At 38.6% G+C, this 27,924-nt stretch overlaps 1 long non-coding RNA gene across 1 annotated transcript; it reads right to left on the reverse strand.

Annotated features, from left to right (window-relative positions):
• On the reverse strand, positions 1-26,703 carry LOC112133379 (uncharacterized). The gene is made up of 4 exons (XR_008525438.2): positions 26,517-26,703; positions 1,748-1,833; positions 852-940; positions 1-351 (listed from the first exon to the last, which is right to left on the reverse strand). It is a non-coding gene; the product is annotated as an uncharacterized LOC112133379 (long non-coding RNA).
• Positions 26,704-27,924: the final 1,221 nt, after the last annotated feature.

Below are 27,924 nucleotides of genomic sequence, written 5' to 3' on the forward strand. Positions count from 1 at the left end.
GAGATGGAAAAATCTAATACAATTTTATTATTAATAGTTATCTACTGCCACTTAACAAATTACCCCAAAACTCAATGGCTTAAAAGAACAAACATTTCTTTTCACAGCTTTTGTGAGCCAAGAACGTGGGAGAAGCTTAGCTGGGTGGTTCTGGCTCAGGTTTTGCCGTCTAGAGACTTGACAGGTGCTAGAAGGTCCTCTTTCTAACTGTCTCATGCGGCTGTTGTCTAGAGGCTTTCATTCCTCGGGCCGGCGCACAGAATCATCTTGTGGATCTCACTTCAGAGTTGGTGTGTAGCTTCACAATAGGGTAGTTGGCTTCCCTCAGAGTCAGTGATCCAAGAGTGCAAGCTGGGGGAAATCGGGATGCTTTTGATCTGCTAGTCACATACCCTTACTTACACTGTATTTTATTCATTAGAAGAGAATCATCAAGGCCAGGCATGGTGGCTCACACCTGTAATCCTAGCACTTTGGAAAGCCAAAGCAGGAGGATTGTTTGAGGCCAGGAGTTCAAGACCAACCCGGCCAACATAGCAAGACCTCATCTCTACAAATAATTTGATTAATTAAAAAGAAGAGAATCATCAAGTCCAGCCCACACTCAGGAGGAGGGGAATTAGCCTCTGCCCTTTGGAGGAAGAATGTCAAAGAATTTGTGGACACATTTTTAAATCATCATTTGATAACTTTAAAAACTGTGAGAGGTAACTGGCAGGAAGGGCTTGGGAGGAGCACCAACTTCTAGAACAGAACAGAGAAGCCAGATACACAGGAAGGCTCAGCTCCTACCTTTACTGCTGCCCCCAGAAACAGTACAAGACAGTCAACAAAATCTTGAGGATTCTTACCAAAACCTCCAGATCAAGACAGAATATATGTACTGAGGGCGTATGTGTATCTCTCTCATCTTCTGACTGAGAAATGATGGGAATAAATGCTGGAGGAAAAAGGATAAATAGAGAAGTGAGCAATGGCTCTGATGCTGTGAAAAGTATGAAAGGCTCCAGGGTTCCAGACTGAATAAGGAAAACAATCCAAAACTCCTGAATAATACCAACAGTGTTGGGGCCCTTCCCACACCCCCTCAGCATTCACAATTCCTATATCTGGTTTTTGAGCTTCCAACTGCAACCACCTACAGCTGAGGGTTTTTTTGTTTTGTTTTGTTTTTGAGACAGAGTCTCACTCTGTCACCCAGGCTGGAGTGCAGGTGGCATGATCTTGGTTCACTGCAACCTCCACCTCCCAGATTCAAGCGATTCTCCTGCCTCAGCCTCCCAAGTAGCTGGGACTACAGGCACGTGCCACTACATCCAGCTAATTTTTTGTATTTTTAGTAGATATGGGGTTTCACCATGTTGGCCAGGCTTGTCTTGATCTCCTGACCTCAAGTGATCTGCCTGCCTTGGTCTCTCAAAGTGTTGGGATTACAGGCGTGAGCCACCACACCCAACCTCTGAGGGTTCTTTTGATCAGCAGAGCCCATTTGGCCTCTTGTGGGGCAGACAGAAAGTGCTGGGAAGTTAATGCCTCCTCCCAGCAATGCTCAACCAATGACTGACAACAGGTGGGATAAATATCCAATTTCTCCACTCTCAATTGCAGTAACTCTGATATATGTTCTGCACTGCCTCCCAGAGATCCCTGGTGGGATTGAGCTGCTCCTATGGCCCACAAAAGTAACCTTTTACTGGCTCACCCTTTACTGGCTTTCTTCCCTTCCCTTCCTCACTTTTCCACTCACCTACCAGTGCTTCCTGGGACTTTCTCCCAAATAAACTGCTTCCACTCACTTTCTTGTCTCAGGTTCTCCTTCTGAGATAACCCAACCTAAGAACCAATGAAAAGAACAGAATACATGCTCAAATGGGAAGTATGAACCCTGATATAGAACAATTAACAAAATCCCAGAAGACAGAGTAGACCCCAGGTAATATAAAAGATAGCATACCCATGATTATCTGTAGTATGTTTCCACTTTTATAAAAGTGTCAACCTAAGTAACAGAGACAGAGTCTCTAAAAGAAAATTATACCTATTCAGGAATAAAGCATTGCAATGGGAATGTGTGTGCCATGTAAACTATATGCGTATTCAAGGGGGTAAAGGAAGACAAAGGCTTTTAAATGAAAAATGAGGAGGATTACATAATTGTTTTGAGATAATTTTCCTTAGGTTACAAGGATCAATAACAAGGGTGACACTGGTCCAAGTATGGACAGGCAGTTGGGGGCAGATATTCTCGCAGAAGTATTTTTTGTGTAAGGTTGTGATGGCCTTTGTGCAAGGTTGTGGTTTTTGCAGTCTTTTGTGATAGTTTTTGTCACCAAGTATTTATGCATGTGAACCCTTCTCTCCATGGCCTTCCTTGGCTCTACTTGTCACAGTTTTTGTTATTTTTTTTTTAAACACAAGTGACATTTTTATTCTGACTTTTACAGAAGTATTCCACTCTTGTTCTCCAACAAGCCAGCCAGCCATCTATTTGTCTATCTTTTATTCATCCATCTGTAGACATGCATGGAAATATGTCTAGGCACATGTACTCTGCCATGCTGCCATGGCTGCTGGCACCCCCTGTGAAGCACTTTGGCTAGTACCACTCATTGGAGTGTTGTGGCCAGTAGACCAAGAACACCTTGGCTCCTCCAGTGCAGCAGGTTCCTAATTTCAAAGGGCCAGAGAACAAAGGCAGGGACCTGGTACTAGCCCCACAAAGCTAGAATATGCAGACCAGAGGTGCTGACCTGGGCCTTGGTTCCCTAAAATCTTCCAGAAATGAACTCAGTTGACTGAACCCACCTTTTACCACAATCAAACCCCCAGGGCATCAAAGAAGATAAAAAGAAAAGAAACATTCAAAGGACAGCAACTTCAAGCATTGAAGGATCACCAGGCCAGCCTACAGAGATGAGAAAGAACCAGCTCAAGAACTCTGGCAACTCAAAGAGTCAGAGTGTTTTCTTACCTCCAAATAATCACACTAGTCCCCCTATTCTTAAGCAATCTGAAGTGACTGAAATGACAGACATAAATGTTATTCAGATTATGGATAGGAATGACGATCATTGACATTCAGGAGAAAGTCAAAACCCAGTCCAAAAAAAATCTAAGGAACACAATAAAATGACACAGGACAGTAAACATGAAATGGCCATTTTAAGAAAGAACCAAACGGATCTGATAGAACTGAAAAACTCACTTCAAGAATCTCATAATACAATCACAAGTATTAACAGCAGAATCAATGAAACTGAGGAAGGAATCTTAGAGCTCAAAGACCAGTTCTTTGAAATAAATCAGTCAGACAAAAATAAATAAAAAGTAATAAAGAAGAATGAAGAAAATTTCTGAAAAACATGGGATTATGTAAAGAGACCAAATGTACAATTCATTGGCATCCGTGAAAGACAGGAAGAGAAAGCAAGCAACTTGGAAAACATATTTGAGAATATCATCCATGAGAATGTTCCCAAGCGCACCAGAGAGGCCAACATTCAAATTCAGGTAATGCAGAGAATCCCTGCAAGATACTATACAAGATGATCATCCACAAGACACATAGTCATCAGATTCTCCAAGGTCAAAATTAAAGACAAAATGTTAAAGGCAGCTAGATAGAAGGGTCAGGTCACCTGCAAAGGGAACCCCATCAAGCTAAAAACAGACCTTTCAGCAGAAATGCTACAAGCCAGAAGAGATTGGGGGCCTATATTTGATATTCATAAAGAAAAGAAATTCCAACTAAGAATTTCACATCCAGCCAAACTAAGCCTCATACGTGAAAGAGAAATAAAATCCTTTTCAGACAAGTAAATGCTAGGGGGATTGGTTACCATTAGACTTATTTTACAAGAGGTCCTTAAGGGAGTGCTAAATGTCAAAAGGAAAGACCATTACTGGCTACCACAAAAATACACTTGAGTATATAGACCATTGACACTACAAAGCAGCCACACAATTAAGTCTGCATAACAACCAGCTAACAACACGATGATGGGATCAAATCTGTACATGTCAATATTAAGCTTGAATGTAAACAGGCTAAATTCCCCAATTTAAAGGCAGAATGGCAAGTTGGATAAAGAAGTAAGATCCAACTGTATGCTGTCTGCAAGAGACCCAACTCACATGCAATGACACCCATAGCCTCAAAGTAAAGGAATGGAGAAAAAATTACCAAGCAAAGAGAAGACAGAAAAAAGCAGAGGTTTCCATTGTAATTTCAGACAAAACAGACATTATACCAACAACGGTCAAAAAGACAAGAAGGGCATTACAACAATGGTCAAAAAAGACAAAGAAGGGCATTACATAATGGTAAAAGGTTCAATTCAACAAGAAGACCTAATTATCCTAAATACATATGCACTTAACACAGGATGACCCAGATTCATAAAGCAAGTTCTTAGAGACCTGTGAAGAGACTTAGAACCCACACACACAATAAATAGAGACATCAACACCCCACTGACAGTATTAGACAGATCATCAAGACAGAAAACTAACAAAGATATTCAGGACCTGAGCTTGACACTTGACCAAATGGGCCTAACAGACATCTACAGAACTCTCTACCCCAAAACAATAGAATATACATTCTTCTCTTCGCCATATGACACATACTCTAAAATTGGCCAACAATCAAGCATAAAACAATCCTCAGCAAATACAAAAGAACTAAAATGATACCAAACACACTCTCAGACAACAGCACAATAAAAATAGAAATCAAGATTTTAAAAAAAATCACTCAAAACCATGCAATTACAAGGGAATTAAGCAACCTGCTCCTGAATGACTTTTGAGTAAATAATGAAATTAGGCAGAAATTAAGAAATTCGGTGAAACTAATGAGAACAAACATACAACATACCAGAATATCTGGGACACAGCTAAAGCAGTGTTAAGAGGGAAATTTATAGCACTAAATGCCCACATCAAAAAGTTAGAAAGATCTCACATTAACAACCTAACATCACAACTGAAAGAACTAGAGAAGCCAGAAGAAACCAACCCCAAAACTAGAAGAAGACAAGAAATAACCAAAATCAAAGCTGAACTGAAGGAAATTGAGATGTGGAAAAGCCATACAAAAGATAAGTGAATCCAGGAGTTGGATTCTTTGAAAGAATAAATAAGACTGATAGATTGCTAGCTAGACTAACAAAGAAAACAAAGAGAAGAGCCAAATAAAAACAATGAGAAATGACAAAGGGGACATTACCACTAACCCAACAGAAATACAAAAAAAATCCTGAGAGACTACTATGAACACCTCTATGCACACAAACTAGAAAACCTAGAAGAAATTGATAAATTCCTGGAAATACACCAAGATTGAACCAGGAAGAAATTGAATCCCTGAACCAAACAATAATGAGTTCTAAAATTGAATCAGTAAAAACAAAAAGCCTGCTAACATAAAAAACCCAAGACTAGAAAGAATCACGGACAAATTCTACCAGACATATAAAGAAGAGCTGGTACCATTCCTTCTAAAACTGTTCCCAAAACATGAGAAGAAAGGACTTTTCCCTAACTCATCCTATGGGGCCAGCATCATATTGATACCAAAACCTGGCAGAAACACACAGACACATACAAAAACATCAGGCAAAAGATGAACATAGATGCAAAAATCCTCAACAAAATACTACAAAAACAAATCTAGCAACACATCAGAAAGCTACTCCACCACATTCAAGTATGCTTTATCCCTGGGATGCCAGGTTTCAACATATGCAGATCAATAAAATTCATGTCGAAACCAAAAAGAGCCAGAATAGCCAAGGCAATCCTAAGAAAAAAAAAGAAAAAAAAAGCCAGTGTCATTTCACTACCTAACTTCAAACTACACTACAAGGCTACAGTAACCAAAACAGCATGGTACTGCTACAAAAATAGACACATAAACCAATGGAACAGAATAGAGAGCCCAGAAACTATGTCACACACCTACAATCATCTGATATTCGACAAAGTTGACAAAAACAAGCAATGCAGAAAGGACTCCCTATTCAATAAATCATGCTAGGATAACTGGCTAGCCATATGCAGAAGACTGAAACTGGACCCCTTTCTTACACCATATACAAAAATCAACTGAAGATGGATTACCGATTTAAATGCAAAACCTAAAACTATAAAAACCTTGGGCAACAGCCTAGGAAATACCATTCTGGACATAGGCCCCAGGAAAGATTTCATGATGAAGATGCCAAAAGCAATTGCAACGAAAACAAAAATTGACAAATGGGACCTAATTAAACTAAAGAGCAACTATCAACAGAGTAAACAGCCTACAGAATGGAAGAAAATATTTGCAAACTATATATCTGACAAAGGTCTAATATCCAGAATCTATAAGGAACTTAAAGAAATTAACAGCAAAAAACAAACAATCCCATTAAAAAGTGGGATGAACGCTTTTCAAAAGAAGGCACACATGCAGTCAAAGGGCATATGAGAAGATGCTCAACATTACTAATCATTAGAGAAATACAAATCAAACCCACAAGGATACCATCTCGCACTAGTTAGAATGGCTATTATTAAAAAGTTAAAAAATAACAGATGCTGCAGAGGTTGCAGAGAAAAGAGAACACTTATATATGCTGATGGAGATGTAAATTAGTTCAGCCATTGTGGCAAGCAGCATGATGATTTCTCAAAGAACTTAAAACAGAATTACCATTTGATCCAGCAATCTCATTAATGGGTATATATCTGGTATGGTTTTGCTGTGTCCTCACCCAAATCTCAACTTGAATTATATCTCCCAGTATTCCCACATGTTGTGGGAGGGACCAAGGGGGAGGTAATAGAATCGTGGAGGCCAGTCTTCCCCATGCTATTCTTATGATAGTGAATAAGTCTCACAAGGTCTGATGGGTTTATCAGGGGTTTCTGCTTTTGCTTCTTCCTCATTTTCTCTTGCCATTGCCGTGTAAGAAGTGCCTTTTGCCTCCCACCATGATTCTGAGGCCTCCCCAGCCATGTGGAACTGTAAGTCCAATTAAATCTCTTTTTCTCCCCAGTCTCAGATATGTCTTTATCAACAGCATGAAAACAGACTAATACAATACCCAAAGGAATATAAATAGCTCTATTATACCATAAAGACTTGTGCATGCATATGTTTATTGCAGCACTATTCACAATAGCAAAAACATGGAATCAACCTAAATGACCAACAGTGATAGACTGGATAATTAAAATGTGGTACATATAAGCTATAGAATACCACACAGCCATAAAAAAAAAAATGAGATCATGTCCTTTGCAGCAACATGGATGGAGCTGGAGGTCATTATCCTAAGTAAACTAACACAGGAACAGAATATCACATGTTCTCACTCATAAATGGGAGTTAAACGTTGAATATACATGGACACAAAGAAGGGAACAACAGATACTGGGGCCTACTTGAGGATGTAGGGTGGGAGGAGGGAGAGATGGAAAAATTACCGATCAGGAACTATTCTTATTACCTGGGTGACAAAATAACCTGTACACCAAAGCTCCATGACACACAATTTACCTGTATAATAAACCTGCACATGTACCTCTGAACCTAAAAGTTTTTAAAAATTAACATTAAAAAAGTAAATAAAAGAAAGAAGAGAGAGAAAGATGTCTAAAGTCATTTCTTATATTAAGTCTAATCATGTCTACATGGTGCAATCTGGGCTGTTTTTAACCTTCGTATTTGTTCTTTTTCATTATACACATTCTCTGTAATAAGCCTGTACCATTTTTAAAACAACAATAATGATTGTTTTCTTTAAAAAGCAAAAATTGAGGGAGTAGAAAAAATAGATATTGGTCAAAGGGAACAAACTTGCAGTTATAAGATGAATAATTTCTGGGGACCTAATGTATAGCATGGTAACTATAGTTAGTAATAATGTATTGTGTACTTGAAATTTACTGAGTGGATCTTAAGTATTTTCACCACAAAAAAAGGTAACTATGTGAGGTGGCAGATATGGTAATCAGCTTAGTTGTGGCAATCATTTCACAGTGTATATGTATATCAAATCATCGCTTCGTACACCTTGAATATATACAATTTGTATTTGTCAACTAAGCCTCAATAAAGCAGAAAAAAAAAAGCAAAAAAGATTAGAAAGAATTATGCCAAGAGGTAAGAGTAGTTCATTCCGGATGGTGTGAATTTAGATGACTGTGACTTTCTTTTATGACTTTCTGTATCTTTAATGAAAAGCTATTTATTTTTTCTTCCTTGTTCCTATCAAATCAGTCATGATTTTTAAAATCAATAATACACAGTGTTGATGAGAGACCACGAAATAGGCAGTTTTACATGTCACAAGGTAGAAGGAGCTTGCTTTAAAGCAGTAAGTTGACAAAACTTTTTAGGAAGGTAAATTAGCAATATAAATCAGAGGTCTTCAAAACCTTTATGCTTTTGATCCAGTAATTCTTCTATGTATTTAGCTTAAGGCAGTGTTTCCCAACGGTTGGTCCCAGTATCAGAATCACTCCGGCCCCACCAAAGACATCTGAATCAATATCTCTGGGGCTGAGATCTTGGAATTGTACATTAACAAGTTCTCCTGATAATACTTATATATACTAAGGCTTAAGCCCTACTGGCCTGGGGAAATGAGATTCATTCATTAATGTTTATTCTCTTCTAAGAATCAGGCTCTGTCCCCTGTACTGGGGACATAGCTGTAAATAACACAGAAAAAGTCCTTTGACTCATGTATCTTTTTAGTTTGTTTGTTTTTGAGGCAGAGTCTCGCTCTGTTGCCCAGGCTGGAGTGCACTGGAGTGATCTTGTCTCACTGCAACTCCCGCCTCCCGGGTTCAAGCGGTTCTCCTGCCTCAGCCTCCTGAGTAGCTGGAAATACAGGTTCACGCTGCCATGCCTGGCTAATTTTTTGTATCTTAGTAGAGACGGGGTTTCACCGTGTTGCCCAGGCTGGTCTGAAACTCCTGAGCTCAGGCAATCCGCCCACCTCGGCCTCCCAAAATGCTAGGATTACAGGCATGAGCCACCACACCCAGCCTGTTTCTAATTTTTTTAACTAAAAAATTTAACATAAATGTGTGGATTATAGTAATATTTCTTAAAAAAATAAGAAGTCATGGTAATATTCAATGCTATTCTAAACAATGGCAAGGGGACACCTTCATTATGTGTTGTCAGATGAAAATAGTTATGATCTATTTTTTAAAAATATACGTAAGTGTTAAAAGACTAAAGGGTACTATATATACACAAAAATATTAAAATTAATTTTGGTTATCTCTGAAGAACATGATTATAGGTTATTTCTGTTTCCTTCTTTGTTCTTTTTGGTATTTTCTAAATTCTTGAAATAAACATGAATTACTGACATAATCAGAAAAATATATAATGTTTAAAGAGGTTGATTTAAACACTAGAGAAAATAGGAAATTTCCAATGCTAGGTCTATCTTTTAAAATATGTTTTGATTTAACAATATTAGCACATAATTACTTTTCTTACTGGCCTGAAGCTTAGAACATTCTATTCCCACTTTGGTAGCTATTCATTTTCAATTTCAGTCTTAAGGAGGTAAGCTTTTAAATTCTCTATAAACGGAGAGCTCAAAAAGATTCTTAACATTTAATTTTTCTTTTTTAGATTTTTAGTATTCATTGCTTTCTTTGGCTTTTTGTGTGTTTGTTTTTGAGACAGAGTCTAGCTCTGTCACCCAGGCTGGAGTGCAGTGGTGCTATCACACCTCACTGCAGCCTCGCTCTCCCAGGCTCAAGCGATTCTCCGGCCTCATCTTCCTGAGTAGCTGGGACCACAGGCACGCATCACCTTGCCTGGATAATTTTTTTTTTTAAGACACCAGGACTCCCTATGTTACCCAGGCTGGTCTTGAACTCCTGGGCTCAAGCAATCCTCCTGCCTTGGCCTCCCAAAGGGTTGGGTTTACAAATGTGAGCCACTGCACTTGCTCTCTTCCTTGGATTTCAAATATAATACATAATTGTAGTGTAAAAATATTAAAGAAATATAGACTAGAGAAAGAGAAAGCCATAATTCCAGCTCTTCCCCACGTGTAAGAAAACCACTTTAAAAGGATGGGTTATGTTCTTCCAGATTCTTTTCCAGATACATATGTATGTATTATGTATTCTTTATATCCAGTCATGTGTCACTTAACAACAGGGATAGTTCTGAGAAATGAATATATCCCTGCTGAAGGAATACATTCTTCATTCTGAGAAATTAAGCAATTTCATCATTGTGTGAACATAATGGAGTATACTTACACAAACTGAGATCATATAGCCTACTGCACACCTAGACTACATATATATAATCTAATTCTCCTAGGCTATATATAGCTGTATATATAGATATAGTCTATTGTTCCTAGGCTACAAACCTGTACAGCAGGTTACTGTGCTGAATACTGTAGGCAATTGTAGCACAATGGTAAATATTAGTGTATTTAAACATTGAAAACATACAATAAAAATGCAGCATAAAAGATTTGAAAACAAATGGTGCACTTGTGTAAGGCACTTACCACGAATGGAGCTTACAGGACCAGAAGTTGCTCTGCGTAAGTCAGTGAGTAAGTGGCGAGTGACTGTGAAGGCCTACGACATTACTGTGTGCTACTGTAGACTTTATAAACACTGTGTGCATAGGCTACACTCCATTTATTTTAAAATTTGTTCTTGCTTTAATAATAAATTAGCCTGAGTTTACTGTAACATTTTAACTTTATAAATATTTAAATTTGTAAGCTTTTTGACTCTTTTATAGTAACACTTAGCTTAAAACACTGCTGGACATGGTGGCTCATGCCTGTAATCCCAGCACTTTGGGAAGCTGAGGCTGGAGGATCGCTTGAGCCCAGGAGTTCTAGACCAGCCTGGGAAACATAGTAAAACCCCATCTCTAAAAAATAAAATTAAAATACCCACACATACACACAGAAACATTGTACAGCTGTACAAAAATATTTTCTTTCTATCCTTATTTTATAAGGTTTTTTCCTTTTTTTTTTTTTTTAACTTTTTAAGGTTTTGTTAAAAACTAAGGCACAAACATACACATCAGCCTAGGTCTAAGCAGGGTCAGGATCATCAATATCACTGTCTTCCTCCTCCACATCTTGTCCCACTGGAAGGTCTTCAGAGGCAATAACACACATAGAGTTGTCATCTCCTGTGACAACAATGCCTTCTTCTGGAATACCTTGTGAAGGACCTGTCCAAGGCTGTTTTACAGTTAATTTTTTTTCTTTATTTTTTTTTTGAGACAGAGTCTCTCTCTGGTGCCCAGGCTGGAGTACAGTGGCACGATCTCGGCTCACTGCAACCTCCACCTTCCAGGTACAAGTGATTATCCTGCCTCAGCCTCCTGAGTAACTGGGATTACAGGTGCGTGCCACCATGCTCTGCTAATTTTTGTATTTTTAGTAGAGATGGGGTTTAACCATGCTAGCCAGGCTGTTCTCGAACTCCTGACCTCAAGTGATCCGCCTGCCTTGCCCTCCCAAATTGCTGGGAATACAGGCATGAGCCACTGCGCCCTGCCTACAGTCAACCTTTTAATATATATAAGTAGAAGGAGTATACTCCAAAATAATGATAAAAAGTGTAATATGGTAAACACATAAACCAGTAACAGTTGTTTATCATTATCAAGTATTATACAGTACATAATTGTATTGCTATACTTTGTATATGACTCATAGTGCAGTAGGTTTGTTTACACCAGCATCACCACAAACAGATGAGCAACGCTTTGTGCAAAGACACTATGATGGCTACCACATTACTAGGCAATAGGAATTTTTCAGCTCCATTATAATATTTTTGGATCACCGTTGTATATGTGGTTCATCGTTGACCAAAAATATTATGTGGCACATGAGTGTATAAACATACACACACCCATATGCACATACACGTATACATATATAATTTTATTTACTTTGATACTTTACACAGTTTGGACTTCACTATTTCCTTTTACCAAACATTTTAGATATCTTTCCATGTCATGTTATAGAGATGTACACCATCTTTGTAATGACCATAGTATACAGTTACGTTGGACCCAAATATCTTGATTTAATTAAATAATTCCTCTCACTTACACATCATATTTTATAACATTATTATTGGTGTGTAAGAAACCTATTGATTTTGGTACGTTTATAGCCATTCCTGACTTTCTTACTGATATCTCTCATTAGACCTCATTGTTTTTCTTTATCTTAAATTTTCTAGAAACACAATCATATCATTTAAAGATCATGACATTTTTTATTATTTCTTCTCAATACCGTCTATTCTATTTCTTCCTATTGTCTTATGCTTTGGGTAAGACCTCCAGAAGAGTGAGTGATAAATGTCGCCAAGCATGACCATCTGTATAATTTAGGTAAAAGTTGATATTTTAGGTTCTAGAATTATCGAGAGAGCTAAGTGATCTAATTAACTTGTGCAGACCTGGCCTGAGGGTGCTTGTTCTCAACCACCACCTGCTTTCACATAACCTTATAATACACTTTGCCAATAGAGGGTTAGAATGAACCTGTTCAATTGCAGACTGCAAAGTCAGAATGAGGAGGCGGTTGGGTGCGCTATTGTAGGTGGATCTAATTTTCAGTTTTCCATCTTATATATAATCTTGTTCTATACCAAATTTCCTTTTTCTGCCACCTTCAATCATGAAGTAAAAGAATTAAGAATCCTCCTTTTCTACTGTTTTCATATCTCTCCTATCCCCAGACAGCTCTACTTGCAACTGGATGGTGATAACTTAGGAAGGTAGAGCTGATTCATCAAGTAGCGAAGGGCTTACGTGAATACCTAATATCTTTCTAAGTCTTGGTGACAGGGATAACTATTTGGTAGGATTACTGATATTATTAAGTCCATCTAGAAAGTTGCTTTAAATTGAGTGAGGGGAGGGCAGTTTCATTTTTGAAAATTATTTCCACTTGATCTAAAAATCAGGCTAGCAAGCTGGGCTTATTATGGCTTTCGGTGGGTTGCAGGGAGGAAGCAAAGACCGTTTGAGGTCAGCACAATACTGTCAATACCCAAGTTGGAAAGTTATGCTGTTTTTACTTAGTCTCATCTTGTTCTTAGTAATTGCTTCCTTTCAACCATAAAGTTGTTTAGTGTAGGAGATATATTCCAAGGCTTCTCTTTATATTCACTGCTGCAAGATCCCATTTTAGCATAATTACAGTCTTGGAATTGAAGAGACAGGCTCACTCTATCTAGCTATGCAGCTGGCTTTCTCGAATGACAATACGATGCTCACCAGCTTAGCAACATCCAAGGCTGTGAGCCAGGGGGAGGCCCTCATGCTGAAATTTTGCCCTTGCTTTGTCTGTATTTCCTCTGTGAAAATGGAGAAATGGTTTAGAATTTTTAAAAGCACAAAGTTTTTAATTCTCTGACAGCTTTTAAAGGGACATGCTGAGTTCCAAATGCAGATTTCCGAATCCCAAATCAGAAATTATTCATCTTGACATCTCAAATAGGTATTACTGAGAAAAAAAAAGATTTTGCGGTGCTTTTCTCCTTCTTCTTACAATCTTTTCTTTCTGAGAGAAGACTAAATAAAGTCTAAGCCAGACATGGTGGCTCACACCTGTAATCCCAGCACTTTGAGATGCCGAGGACGGCAGATCACTTGAAGTCAGGAGTTCAAGACCAGCCTAGCCAACATGGTAAAACCCCGTCTCTACTAAAAACACAAAAATTAGCCAGGCATGATGGTGGGTGCCTGTAATCCCAGCTACTCGGGAGGCTGAGGCAGGAGAATCGCTTGAACCTAGGAGGCAGAGGTTTCAGTGAGCTGAGATCATGCCATTGCACTCCAGCCTGGGCAACAAGAGCGAAACTCCATCTCAAAAAAAAAAAAAAAAAAAAGACTAAATAAAGTCTAAATTTGCCTACCTTCTTCACCTATAGTTGATTCCACATTCAACTTGACTTGAAGTTATTTTCACGATTTGAAATAATTAATAACTTGTTCACAAAAAGTTGTTCACATTCAACCCTCAGTTATCAAGAGACTTAAGTTTACATCTACACTGATTTATCTTCTCAGAAGACCCGGTCCTCTCTTTTCTTCTACTCAGCTTGCCCAGATGTATTGCCTCCTGCCCCCAAGTTCTGTTTGTCCTTCCTTCACACAAATTCATGCACCCTTCCCCTTTCTATCCCAATTATCACAACCTCAGTTTAGGTCTTTATATCTATTTTCCGAACTATTAAAAAAGCTTCCTAAATGATCCTTCTGCTTCTAGGCTTTCCCTATCCACACTCTTTTAAAGGTAGGATCAGCCTGTGTATAGCACCATTTAAACAGTAATGAACAAAAGACTTAAAAACTATCCATGCATAACAGGTGCCAAAATGAGCACTTGGAATACACAGATTTTGAAAGACACTCTCAGGAATGGACTTTCTGCCCTGTTCAAATTGATGTTTCCCTGAGACAGGTTCCATATAGCAGCGGTTTTCAAATTTGGGGTGGGGAGGGGGAGTTTTGGGGGTTTTTTTGCTTTTTTTTTTGTTTTTTTTTTGCCCTCCAGGAAAGATCTGAAGTATTTGGAGACATTTTTTATTGTTACAATTGGGGTGAAGGAGGGCGTCACTGGTATCTAGTATGTAGAGGCCAGGGAAGATGCTAAGCATCCTAAAATGTACAGGAAAGCTCCCACAATAAACAGTGTAAAGTACAGAATCTCAATGGTGCTAAGGTTAAAAAAGTCTGCACATGTTCATAAAAAACTAACATATTTTCTCTGAGTTCAATGCTTCCCATCTCCATATAATCAAATCTTACCATTCTCCAAAGCTTGTTTCAACCTCATCTCTCCCAGTTCTCTCTCAAAGTTCCCAAAGCAGTTCTGATCCGAATTACTCACAGTGGGTCTATCAAGCATTATCTTCCTTTGGAGGTATTGTCTGTGTCCCATGTGCCCTATCGTCCAATACCCTATCTTGTCAGAGCATAGCTGCAAGTCATTGGGCCCATATTCCACCGTCCTTTGGAGGTATTGTCTGTGTCCCATGTGCCCTATCATCCAATACCCTATCTTGTCAGAGCATAGCTGCAAGTCATTGGGCCCATATTCCACCGTATTGCCCACAGCAATGACACACATTACACAATTATTTAATACTTGTTATTCAAAGATGAATCCATCAGCATAGAAACTGACAACTGAAGTGGTCAAAAAAGAAAATGTGCAGGGCTCAGATTGGGGCAATTAATCTACAACAATCTTATTGAGAGCAGAGATAAGGGAAATGGGAATATAGAGAAAGATAGGAATGAGGACCCCAGGATGTACTACCTAGAATAAGAGAATTAGAATGTGTATTTACTTTGATATGATTTGTTTTACAGGAGGAAAAAAATGTGCATTTAATCAGTTTTTTTTATTGTGGTGAAATACACTCAACCTAAAATTTATCACCTTAACCATTTTTAAGTGTACAGTTGTATGGCATTAAGCACATTTATATTTTTGTGCAATCATCACCACCATTCATTTCCAGAACTTTTCAATCTTCCCCATTGAAATTCCGTATGCATTCAACACAAACTCTGCATTTTCTCCTTCCCCCAACCCCTGGCAACTACCATTCTACTTTCTGCCTCTATGATTTTGTCTCCTCTAGGAACCTCATCAAAGAGGAATCCCATACAATAGACGTCCTTTTATGATTGACTTATTTCACTTAGTATGTCTTCAAGGTTTATTCATGTTATACCATGTCAGAATTTTCTTCCTTTTTAAGGCTGAATAATATTTTATTATATGTATATATCACACTTCATTTATCTGTTCATCTGTTGATGGGCATTTGGGTTGCTTCTACCTTTTGACTATTGCTGAAATGCTTGTTGTGAACATGAATGTATAAATATCTGTTCAAGTCCCTACTTTCACTTCTTTTGAGTATATATCCAGAAGTGGAATTACTGGGTCTTGTGGTAATTCTGTTTTTAATTTTTTGAAGAATTTCCATACCATTTTACATTCCCAGAAGCAATGCACTAGGGTTCCAGTTTCTCCACATCCTCACCAACACTTGTTATTTTCTGGGTGAATTTTTTTTTATAATAGCCATTTGAATGGGTGTAAAGTGGTATTTCATTGTTGTTTGATTTGCATTTTCCTAATGACTAGTGAGGTTAAACATCTTTTTACCTGCTTATGGATTATTTATATATATTCCTTGGAGAAATGTCTACTCAAGTTCAACTTTTAATCAATTTTTTGTTGTTGTTATTGAGTTGTAGAAGTTCTTTATGTATTCTGGATATTGATCCGTTATCAAATACACGATTTGCCAATATTTTCTTCCCTTCTGTGGGTTGTTTTTTCATTCTGTTAATAGTGTCCTTTGATGCACGCAAGCTTTTATTTTTGATGAAGTCCAACTTAAATATTTTTTCTTTCATTGCCTGTGTTTTTAGTGTCATAGCCAATAAGTCACTGCCAAATCCAATGTCGTAGAGCCTTTCCCCTATGTTTTCTTCTAAGAGTTTTATGCTTTCAGCTTATACATTTAGGTTATTGATCCATTTCAAGTTAATTTTTGAATATGATGTAAGGTAAAGGTCCAACTTCATTCTTTTGCATGTGGTTATCCTGCGTTCCCAATAGCACTGGTTGAAAAGACTGTCCTTTACCCCATTGAATGGTCTCAGCACCCTTGTCAAAAATCATTTGACCTTGTATGAGAGAAATTGATTCTGAACACTCTATTCTGCTCCATTGGTCTATATGTCAGTTTTACGCTGGTACCACATGGGTTTGATTACTGTGTTTTGTAGCAAGGTTGAAAATCAGGAAGTATGAGACCTCTCACTTTCGTTTTCTTTTTCAAGATTGGTTTGGCTATTCAGACTCCTTTGAAATTTCATATGAATTCTAGGATGATTTTTCTGTCTCTGCAAAAACTGTTGTTGGAGTAGTGATTGCATTGCATCTATAGAGCACTTTAGGTAGTATTGACATCTTAATATTTAGTCTTTCAATTCATGAGCTCTGAATATCTTTTCATTTATGATGTCTTCTTTAACTTCTTTCACAAGCATTTTATAGTTTTCAGTGTACTAGTCAATCAGATTTTTTTTTATTATTATACTTTAAGTTCTAGGGTACATGTGCACAACGTGCAGGTTTGAAACATAGGTAAACATGTGCCATGTTGGTTTGCTGCACCCATCATCTTATCATTTACATTAGGTATTTCTCCTAATGCAATCTCTCCCCCAGCTCCCTACCCCCTGACAAGCCCTGGGGTGTGATGTTCCCCACCCTGTGTTCAAGTGATCTCATTGTTCAATTCCCACCTATGAGTGAGAACATGCGGTGTTCGGTTTTCTGTCCTTGTGATAGTTTGCTGAGAATGATGGTTTCCATCTTCATCCATATGCCTGCAAAGGACATGAACTCATCCTTTTTTATGCTGCATAGTATTCCATATTTTATATGTGCCACATTTTCTTAATCCAGTCTATCATTGATGGACATTTGGGCTGGTTGCAAGTCTTTGCTATTGTGAATAGTGCCACAATAAACATACGTGTGCATGTGTCTTTATAGTAGCATGATTTATACCCCTTTGGGTATGTACCCAGTAATGGGATTGCTGGGTCAAACAGTAATTCTAGTTCTAGATCCTTGAGGAATCACCACACTGTCCTCCACAATGGTTGAACCAATTTACACTCCCACCAATAGTGTAAAAGTGTTCCTATTTCTCCACATCCTCTCCAGCATCTGTTGCTTCCTGACTTTTTAATGACTGCCATTCTATCTGGCGTGAGATGATATCTCATTGTGGTTTTGATTTGCATTTCTCTGATGACCCGTGATGATGAGCATTTTTTCATGTATTTGTTGGCTGCATAGATGTCTTCTTTTGAGAAGTGTCTGTTCATGTCCTTTGCCCACCTTTTGATGGGGTTGTTTGGTTTTTTCTTGTAAATTTGTTTAAGTTCTTTCTATATTCTGGATATTAGCCCTTTGTCAGCTGGGTAGATCGTAAAAATTTTCTCCCATTCTGTAGGTTGCCCGTTCACTCTGATGGTAGTTTCTTTTGCTGTGCAGAAGCTCTTTAGTTCAATTAGATCCCATTTGTCTATTTTTGCTTTTGTTGCCATTGCTTTCGGTGTTTTAGTCATGAAGTCTTTGCCCATGCCTATGTCCTGAGTGGTATTGGCTAGGTTTTCTTCCAGGGTTTTTATGGTTTTAGGTCTAACATTTAAGTCTTTAATCCATCTTGAATTAATTTTTGTATAAGGTATAAGGAAGGGATCCAGTTTTAACTTTCTACATGTGGCTAGCCAGTTTTCCCAGCATGATTTCTTAAATAGAAAATCCTTTCTCCATTTCTTGTTTTTGTCCAATTTTTCAAAGATCAGATGGTCGTAGGTGGGTAGTGTTATTTCCGAGGCCTCTGTTCTGTTCTATTGGTCTATATATCTGTTTTGGTACCAGTACCATGCTGTTTTGGTTACTGTAGCTGTGTAGTATAGTTTGAAATCAGGTGGCATGATGCCTGCAACTTTGTTTTTTTGTTTAGGATTGTCTTGGCAATGCAGGCTCTTTTTTACTTCCATTTGAACTTTAAAGTAGTTTTTTCCAATTCTGTGAAGAAAGTCATTGGTAGCTTGATGGGGGTGGCATTGAATCTATAAATTACCTTGGGCAGTATGGCCATTTTCACAATATTTATTCTTCCTATCCATGAGCATGGAATATTCTTCCATTTGTTTGTGTCCTCTTTTATTTCATTGAGCAGTGGTTTGTAGTTCTCCTTGAAGAGGTCCTTCACATTGCTTGTAAGTTGGATTCCTAAGTATTTTATTCTCTTTGAAGCAATTGTGAATGGGAGTTCACTCATGATTTGGCTCTCTGTTTGTCTGTTATTGGTGTATAGGAATGCTTGTGATTTTTGCACATTGATTTTGTATCCTGAGACTTCGCTGAAGTTGCTTATCAGCTTAAGGAGATTTTGGGCTGAGACAATGGGGTTTTCTAAATATACAATCATGTCATCTGCAAACAGGGACAATTTGACTTCCTCATTTCCTAATTGAATACCCTTTATTTCTTTCTCTTGCCTCATTGCCCTGGCCAGAACTTCCAACACTATGTTGAATAGGAGTCATGAGAGAGGGCATCCTTGTCTTGTGCTAGTTTTCAAAGGGAATGTTCCAGCTTTTGCCCATTCAGTATGATATTGGCTGTGGGTTTGTCATAAATAGCTCTTATTATTTTGAGATACGTCCCGTCAATTCCTAATTTATTGAGAGTTTTTGGCATGAAGGGCTGTTGAATTTTTCAAAGGCCTATTCTGCATCTATTGAGATAATCATGTGGTTTTTGTTGTTGGTTCTGTTTATGTGATGGATTACATTTATTGATTTGCATATGTTGAACCAGCCTTGCATCCCAAGGATGAAGCCCGCTTGATCATGGTGGATAAGCTTTTTGATGTGCTGCTGGATTTGGTTTGCCAGTATTTTATTGAGGATTTTCGCATCAATGTTCATCAGGGATATTGGTCTAAAATTCTCTTTTTTTGTTGTGTCTCTGCCAGCTTTAGTATCAGGATTATGTTGGCCTCGTAAAATGAGTTAGGGAGGATTCCCTCTTTTCCTATTGACTGGAATAGTTTCAGAGGAAATGGTAGCAGCTTCTCTTTGTACCTCTGGTAGAATTTGGCTGTGAATCCGGCTGGTCCTGGACTTTTTTTTGTTGGTGGGTTATTAATTATTGCCTCAATTTCAGAGCCTGTTATTGGTCTATTCAGAGATTCAACTTCTTCCTGGTTTAGTCTTGGGAGGGTGTATGTGTCGAGGAATTTATCCATTTCTTATAGATTTTCTAGTTTATTTGCGTAGAGGAGTTTATAGTATTCTCTGATGGTGGTTTGTATTTCTATGGGATCAGTGGTGATATCCCCTTTATCATTTTTATTGTGTCTATTTGATTCTTCTCTCTTTCCTTCTTTATTAGTCTTGCTAGTTATCAATTTTGTTGATCTTTTCAAAAAACCAGGTCCTGGATTCATTGATTTTTTGAAGGATTTTTTGTGTCTCTATCTCTTTCAGTTCTTCTCTGATCTTAGTTATTTCTTGCCTTCTGCTAGCTTTTGAATTTGTTTGCTCTTGCTTCTCTAGTTCTTTTAATTGTGATGTTAAGGTGTCAATTTTAGATCTTTCCTGCTTTCTCTTGTGAGCATTTAGTGCTATAAATTTTCCTCTACACTCTGCTTTAAATGTTTCCCAGAGATTCTGGTATGTTGTGTCTTTGTTCTCATTGGTTTCAAAGAACATCTTTATTTCTGCCTTCATTTTGTTATTTACCCTGTAGTCATTCAGCAGCAAGTTGTTCAGTTACCACGTAGTTGTGCAGTTTTGAGTGAGTTTCTTAATCCTGAGTTCTAGTTTGATTGTACTGTGGTCTGAGAGACAGTTTGTTATAATTTCTGTTCTTTTACATTTGCTGAGGAGTGCTTTACTTCCAATTATGTGGTCAATTTTAGAATAAGTGCAATGTGGTGCTGAAAAGAATGTATTTTCAGTTGATTTGGGGTGGAGAGTTCTGTAGATGTCTATTAGGTCGGCTTGGTGCAGAGCTGAGTTCAGTTCCTGGATATCCTTGTTAACCTTCTGTCTCATTGATCTGTCTAATATTGACAGTGGGGTGTTAAAGTCTCCCATTATTCTTTTGCGGGACTCTAAGTCTCTTTGTAGGTCTCTAAGGACTTGCTTTATGAATCTGGGTGCTCCTGTATTGGGTGCATATATATTTAGGATAGTTAGCTCTTCTTGTTGAATTGATCCCTTTATCATTATGTAATGGCTTTCTTTGTCTCTTTTGATCTTTGTTGGTTGAAAGTCTGTTTTATCGGAGACTACGATTGCAACCTCTGCTTTTTTTTTTTTTTTTTTTTTTTTTTGCTGTCCATTTTCTTGGTAGATCTTCCTCCATCCCTTTATTTTGAGCCTATGTGTGTCCTCGCATGTGAGACGGGTCTCCTGAATACAGCACACTGATGGGTCTTGACTTTTTGTCCAATTTGCCTCTCTGTGTCTTTTAATTGGGGCATTTAGCCCATTTACATTTAAGGTTAATATTGTTACGTGTGAATTTGATCCTGTCATTATGATGTTCACTGGTTATTTTGCCCGTTAATTTATGCAGCTTCTTCACAGCATCGATGGTCTTTACAATTTGGTATGTTTTTGCAGTGGCTGGTACCAGTTGTTCCTTTACATGTTGAGTGCTTCCTTCAGGAGCTCTTGTAAGGCAGGCCTGGTGGTGACAACATCTCTCAGCATTTGCTTGTTTGTAAAGGATTTTATTTATCCTTCATTTATGAAGCTTAGTTTGGCTGGATATGAAATTATGGGTTGAAAATTCTTTTCCTTAAGAATGTTGAATATTGGCCCCCACTCTCTTCTGGCTTGTAGGGTTTCTGCTGAGTAATCCGCTGTTAGTTGGATGGGCTTCCCTTTGTGGTTAACTCATCCTTTCTCTCTGGCTGCCCTTAACACCTTTTCCTTTATTTTAACCTTTGTGAATTTGACAATTATGTGTCCTGGTGTTGTACGTCCCGAGAGTATCTTTCTGGTGTTCTCTGTGTTTCCTGAATTTGAATGTTGGCCTGCCTTGCTAGGTTGGGGAAATTCTCCTGGATAATATCCTGAAGAGTGTTTTCCAACTTGGTTCCATTCTCCCCATCACCTTCAGGTACACCAGTCAAACATAGATTTGTTCTTTTCACATAGTCCATATTTCTCGGAGGCTTTGTTTGTCTCTTTTTACTCTTTTCTTCTCTAACCTTCTCTTCTCACTTCATTTCATTAATTTGGTCTTCAGTCACTGATACCCTTTCTTCCACTTGATCGAATCAGCTATTGAAGCTTGTGCATGCATCACGAAGTTCTCATTCCATGATTTTCAGCTCCATCAGGTCATTAAAGTCTTCTCTACAATGTTTATTCTAGTTAGCCATTCATCTAATCTTTTTTCAAGGTTTTTAGCTTCCTTGCAATGGGTTTGAACATCCTCCTTTAGCTCAGAGAAGTTTCTTATTACCGATCTTCTGAAGTCTGCTTCTGTCAACTGGTCAAATTCATTCTCCATCCAGCTTTGTTCCATTGCTGGCGAGGAGCTGCGATCCTTTGGAGGAGAAGTGGCGCTCTGATTTTTAGAATTTTCAGCTTTTCTGCTCTGGTTTCTCCCATCTTTGTGGTTTTATCTGCCTTTGGTCTTTGATGTTGGTGACCTACGGATGGGCTTTTGGTGTAGATGAACTTTTTGTTGATGTTGATGCTATTCCTTTCTCTTTGTTAGTTTTCCTTGTAACAGTCAGGTCCGTCAGCTGCAGATCTGTTGGAGATTGCTGGAGTTCCACTCCAGACCCTGTTTGCCTGGGTATCATCAGCGGAAGCTGTAGAACAGCAAATATTGCACAACAGCAAATATTGCTGCCTGATCCTTCCTCAGGAAGCTTCGTCCCAGAGGGCAGCTGCCTATATGAGGTGTCCATTGGCCCCTACTGGGAGGTGTGCCAGTTAGGCTACATGGGGGTCAGGGACCCACTTGAGGAGGTAGTATGTCCGTTCTCAGAGCCCAAACGCTGTGCTGGGAGAACAACTGCTCTCTTCAGAGCTGTCAGACAGGGGCGTTTAAGTCTGCAGAAGTTGTCTGCTGCCTTTTGTTCAGCTATGCCCTGCCCACAGAGGTGGCATCTAGAGGCAGTAGGCCTTGTTGAGCTGTGGTGGGCTCCACCCAGTTTGAGCTTCCCAGTCGCTTTGTTTACCTACTCAAGCCTCAGCAATGGCAGACGCCCCTCCCCAGCCAGGCTGCCGCCTCGCAGATCAATCTCAGACTGCTGCGCTAGCAGTGAGCAAGGCTCCATGGGCATGGGACCTGCTGAGCCAGGCACGGGAGAGAATCACCTTGTCTTTTGGTTGCTAAGACCTTGGGAAAAGCACAGTATTTGGGTGGGGAGTGTCCCGTTTTTCCAGGTAGTCTGTCATGGCTTCCCTTGGCCAGGAAAGGGAAATCCCCCGACCCCTTGTGCTTCCCAGGTGAGGCGATGCCCTGCCCTGCTTCAGCTTGCCTTCCATGGGCTGCACCCACTGTCCAACCAGTCCCAGTGAGATGATCCAAGTACCTCAGTTGGAAATGCAGAAATCACCCATCTTCTCTGTTGATCACGCTGGCAGCTGCAGACTGGAGCTGTTGCTATTCGGCCATCTTGGCAACTCCGAGCATCAATCAGAGTTTTTAAAGAATGTTATTTTTTTGCAAGCAACATAATAACTGTATAGAAAATTTAGAATAAAAATTATTCATCCCAAATCTCACTTTCCAACAAATCATTTGGCCTCATTTTCCACATGTCTCCTTTAAGTTTTAGCTGCATATATAGATAATTTCAACATAATTATAATCATGTCATGAATCCAATTTTAAACCTGGGTTTCTTTTTTTTTTTTTTTTGGCAGGATCTCACTCTATTGCCCAGGCTGCAGTGCAGTGGCACGATCATAACTCACTCATTAAAGCTTCAAATTCCTGAGCTCAAGCAATCTTTTCACCTCAGCCTCCTGAGTAGCTGAGACAACAGGCATGCATCACCAATGCCTGGCTAATTTTTCAAATTTCTTCATGGAGACAGAATCTCTCAATGTTGCCCAGGCTGGTCTTGAACTCCTGGGCTCAAGAGATCCTCCCATCTCAGCCTCCCAAAGCACTGGGATTACAGATATGAATTACCACGTCCAGCCAGAACCTGAGTTTCTTTAACTTATTATTATATCCTACCCATTTTTCCACATTTTCATATAGTCACTTTAACAGATTTTTAGTATGCTGGACCAATAGTGGACTCTGATAGGGGAAACGACAGCCAGTCCTTTTCTACCCCTTTGGGAAGGGGTAGAAATAAAAAAATCCTCTTTTTTTTTTCTCTTTGAGTAGTGAAAGTAAATACTTCCTAAGCAAAAATGAAAACAAGAGATTCAAAGACTGCCCCCAGGGAATTCCTTTTGGTTCTTCGATGAGAACAGTCACAATTCAAAATATATTGACTGGCTTTAACTATGTCTCCTCTGATTCCTCTCGAAACTTAACTCTAAAACATAACATGTAATATTTGCAACCCATCTTAAAAGACAAGAATCCCAGAGCATAAACAACATGTATTTGCTGCACTTTTCACAGTGGATGATGGATATATTTATATCCATCTGCAACTCTTGATTACTCTGAGTTTACTCAGAGTTTTCAATAGATGTTCAGAAATTCTGTGAAACTGGATGAAATCCAAATAGGTTTTAATATGAAGAGCCCATCTTAACAATATTTGATTTTATCACCTTTCTTGTAATGAAAAACTAGGCTGACAGTGTTGGGTGTTCAATTGGGAGGTATGAATTCATAAAGATAGGTTTTGGAAACTTTGCCGTGCCAAGCTTTTTAATCAGAGTAGTGAACGTGCCCCCTACAGTGAAAGCAGCCTGTCCCCTAGAATTATCTCTCTTCACATAGTTAGAAGGAGCCTGTACATACTTGACTGCACCCATGAAAACCCACAGCTTCACCTTTCCTTTCCAAGATTTGTGACATTTCTTAGATAAATTTGAGGACTGATGAAATGTAAGCAGCGGTCCTGGATTCTGCCTTTCTTTAACTGTTCCCTACCTTTTTAAATTTTTTTTCTTGTTTTGGAGACCATGTATGTCTAATGAGACTTTCTTAAGATGTTATGAACCAAAAAATTTTGACCAATTCTTTTTCTTCTTATTATTCTTCATCATCATCATTATCATCATCATCATAGACTCTTATTCTAATTTTAAAGCTGTTTATATAAATGTCTCAATAAGTCACATTTTTCTACTATGACTACTTTCTCAGGGTTCAGGAATTAAAACATGGTTACAGCACATACAGTATTCCTTTTAATTAACTTCTGTTTCCCTTAACACTCAGTTTAAAATGAAATATTTTTTAACTGGAATATATTTTGATAGGCTTAAATTAAAACATTTTTAATGCCCAGAGTCCAGCCCTAAAAGATCTGAGACCTTACTCACATCTCAGAGGTTAAAATAACTAACAACTTACTGAACAGCTACTAGAGAACTCGTTAGTTTCACTTTTCAGGCTGGGTGCCCAAGGTGGGCTGCTTCCATCTGTGGGACACACACACACCTTATTGTAGAACTGCAAAATGCACATATTTTAGCCAGTCACTTTCAGCACATTCCAGAAAAGTAGATAGCTCCATTAGGTAATGTCAGAGAAGATAAATGTGTTTCAATTACTTGCCAAAAATGCTTAGTGAGCATCAGAGAGATGCATTCTGCTTTCCAAATTATTAAGCAGACTATTCAGAAGTACTGAAACATTCATTTTTCATTGCATATTCTTGACCAGAAGCCAAGGACAGCTGTCTTCCTCTAACACCCTATGGTGATGCCCACAGGAACTCTCTCCTTTCAGGGTTCAACCCACTAAAAGGTGTGAAAGGATGTGCATTTAGCAGCCCTGACATCTACGATTTGACTGAAGGATTTTAAGCACAGAAACCGATGGATCCCGAAGGGCCATGATCTACCTTTAGATGCATTGTCTCAGTAATAGCAATGTGTCTACGTTTCTCTGCATAAATATACTGAAATAAACAATCACAGTCTGTATGTTATTTGTATGTATAAATATATAAATGTACGAATAGGTATTATGCATCTTTCTGGAAAGTAGGACCTGAATCTAAGTCATGATATAATTAAAATGTGGCATTTCGCTGGATGTATACAAGTGATACAGTGAAAACATCAACCATTTCTGACAAACTGTTTTTGAAAATCAACTTCTAGGACTATCTGCATCAGAATTATCTGACTTTTAAAAACTGCAGATTTCTGTGTTTCCCTGCAGGTAGGGTCTTGGAACTTGCTTTTTAACAAACACTCTAGGAAATGGCCTCTTTCTTAAACATCTTTTATCCAAGGAGGACTCCCTGAAAGTCCCCCTCAGAGGGACTAAGTTCTTTTTTCCCCCTTGGTAGAAGGAAAGAATTAAGCATTTACACTGCTGAATTGGTTTAGGCAAAACTACCCATTAAAATAAGGAGCAGTTAGTAGCATTATTATGATGTCTGTCAAGTAAGTCATCTTTTCTCATTCTGGCTTTTCCTCCATTTTTCTGCATTATGCTCCAACTGTGGGTCCTCAGTTATTCTCACTGATCTTTATCTAGCTCACTAAATGGCAAAGACTAGCCACCATGGCCACTCCATTTAGGGCATGACTAAGTTATCAAATGACTATTGCTTATTAGTAACTCATACTCGGTGACTAGAATCCTAGCTAGATTTTTCCTTCTGACCTTTAGGCTGCTTGGGTTGCTGTAACAAAATGCCACAGACTGGATAACTTAAACAACAGAAATTTATTTACTTACAGCTCTGGAGAGTGGAAGTTCAAGATTATGGTGCCAGTCGATTTGATTTCTGGTGAGGGCTCTTTTCCTGGCTTGCAGAGAGCTGCCTTCTCATTGTGTGCTCCTGTAACCTCTCCTTACTTAGTCTGCATGCTTGCAGAGAGAGAGACCTGATGTCTCTTCCTCTTCTTATTAGGGCTCCAAACTTATTGGGTTAGGACCCCACCTTTATGACCTCATTTAACCTTTATTGCCTCCTAAAGGACCTATGCAAATCCAATCACATTGTGAGTGAGGGATTCAACATGTGAATCTGTGGGGGACAGAAGTCATTCCATAGCAGTCCCTTAACTGGGGAATGAATAAATAAATTCTGGTGCATCCCTACAATGACATAATAATCAGCAGTAAAAAAGGGAGCAACTGTTAAAACACAAAAGAACATGGATATATTTCAAATACGTTATGCTACCTGAAAAAAAACGGATTAAAAGGGCTACATATTGTATGAGCCTATTTATATGACATTGACTGTAACCCTAGGGGAACAGAAAACAGATTAGTTGTTGCTATGGACTGGGGAAGGGTTTAACCAGAAGGGATATGGATAATATCTGATATTATCCTGATATAAGTAAAAATGTTTTGATGTGATGAAAACTGCTCCATATCTTGATTGTGGTGGTGGTTACATGACCATACATGTTTGTCAACACTTGCAACACTATACACTAAAAGGGTAAAATTTACTACACCTAAATTATATTTCATATTTAAAATAGAAAAGAACCCACCTGTTCCATGTCCTATATTCTATTGGCTAGTCATCACATTATAATGTCTGGTAATGATATAACCATTCTTCCCTACCAAGGTTTTTCTTTTCTTCTTTCTAAATTAAACAGAGCCTTCCAGGAAAAGTTAATGTCTTAATAAAGCAGTGAATCTCAACGAAAGTTTGGGGAAACATTTTTTCCATTGGGTTGGGATGTCCTTTGTGTAATCCCACAAACCAATGTCACTTACTAAGTCTCCAAGCCCATGAACTAATAATATTGCTAAAAAGGGTAAAATAGAAATCTTTAGAAACAGAGCCCTGAGCTTTCTTCCTTTGAGCCAGCTTTTTAAAAGAATGGACAAAGACATCAAAGGGATCCAGAGAGCATGAACCCAACCTTCTCTGTCCTACAGCAACACTTGCTCAAGGCAGTAGAGATAGGTTTCCTTTCCTCTGCTGATGTCCTCCTCCAGGTCTCCTCTACTCTCTTCATTTTCGTGCCATCTCCCTGGTGTCCACACAGCAGCCAAATATCATTTCTACCATGTTTTATCATCGACTAAAAGAAAAATGAGCAAAGCCCTTTGTTACAACAACATCAGAAATTTTTTAAAATCCCACCAAGCAAATGAAAGCCACAATCCGTATTAG

The sequence above is a fragment of the Pongo abelii genome, chromosome 4 (assembly GCF_028885655.2).
Source record: "Pongo abelii isolate AG06213 chromosome 4, NHGRI_mPonAbe1-v2.0_pri, whole genome shotgun sequence".
NCBI lineage: Eukaryota > Metazoa > Chordata > Mammalia > Primates > Hominidae > Pongo > Pongo abelii.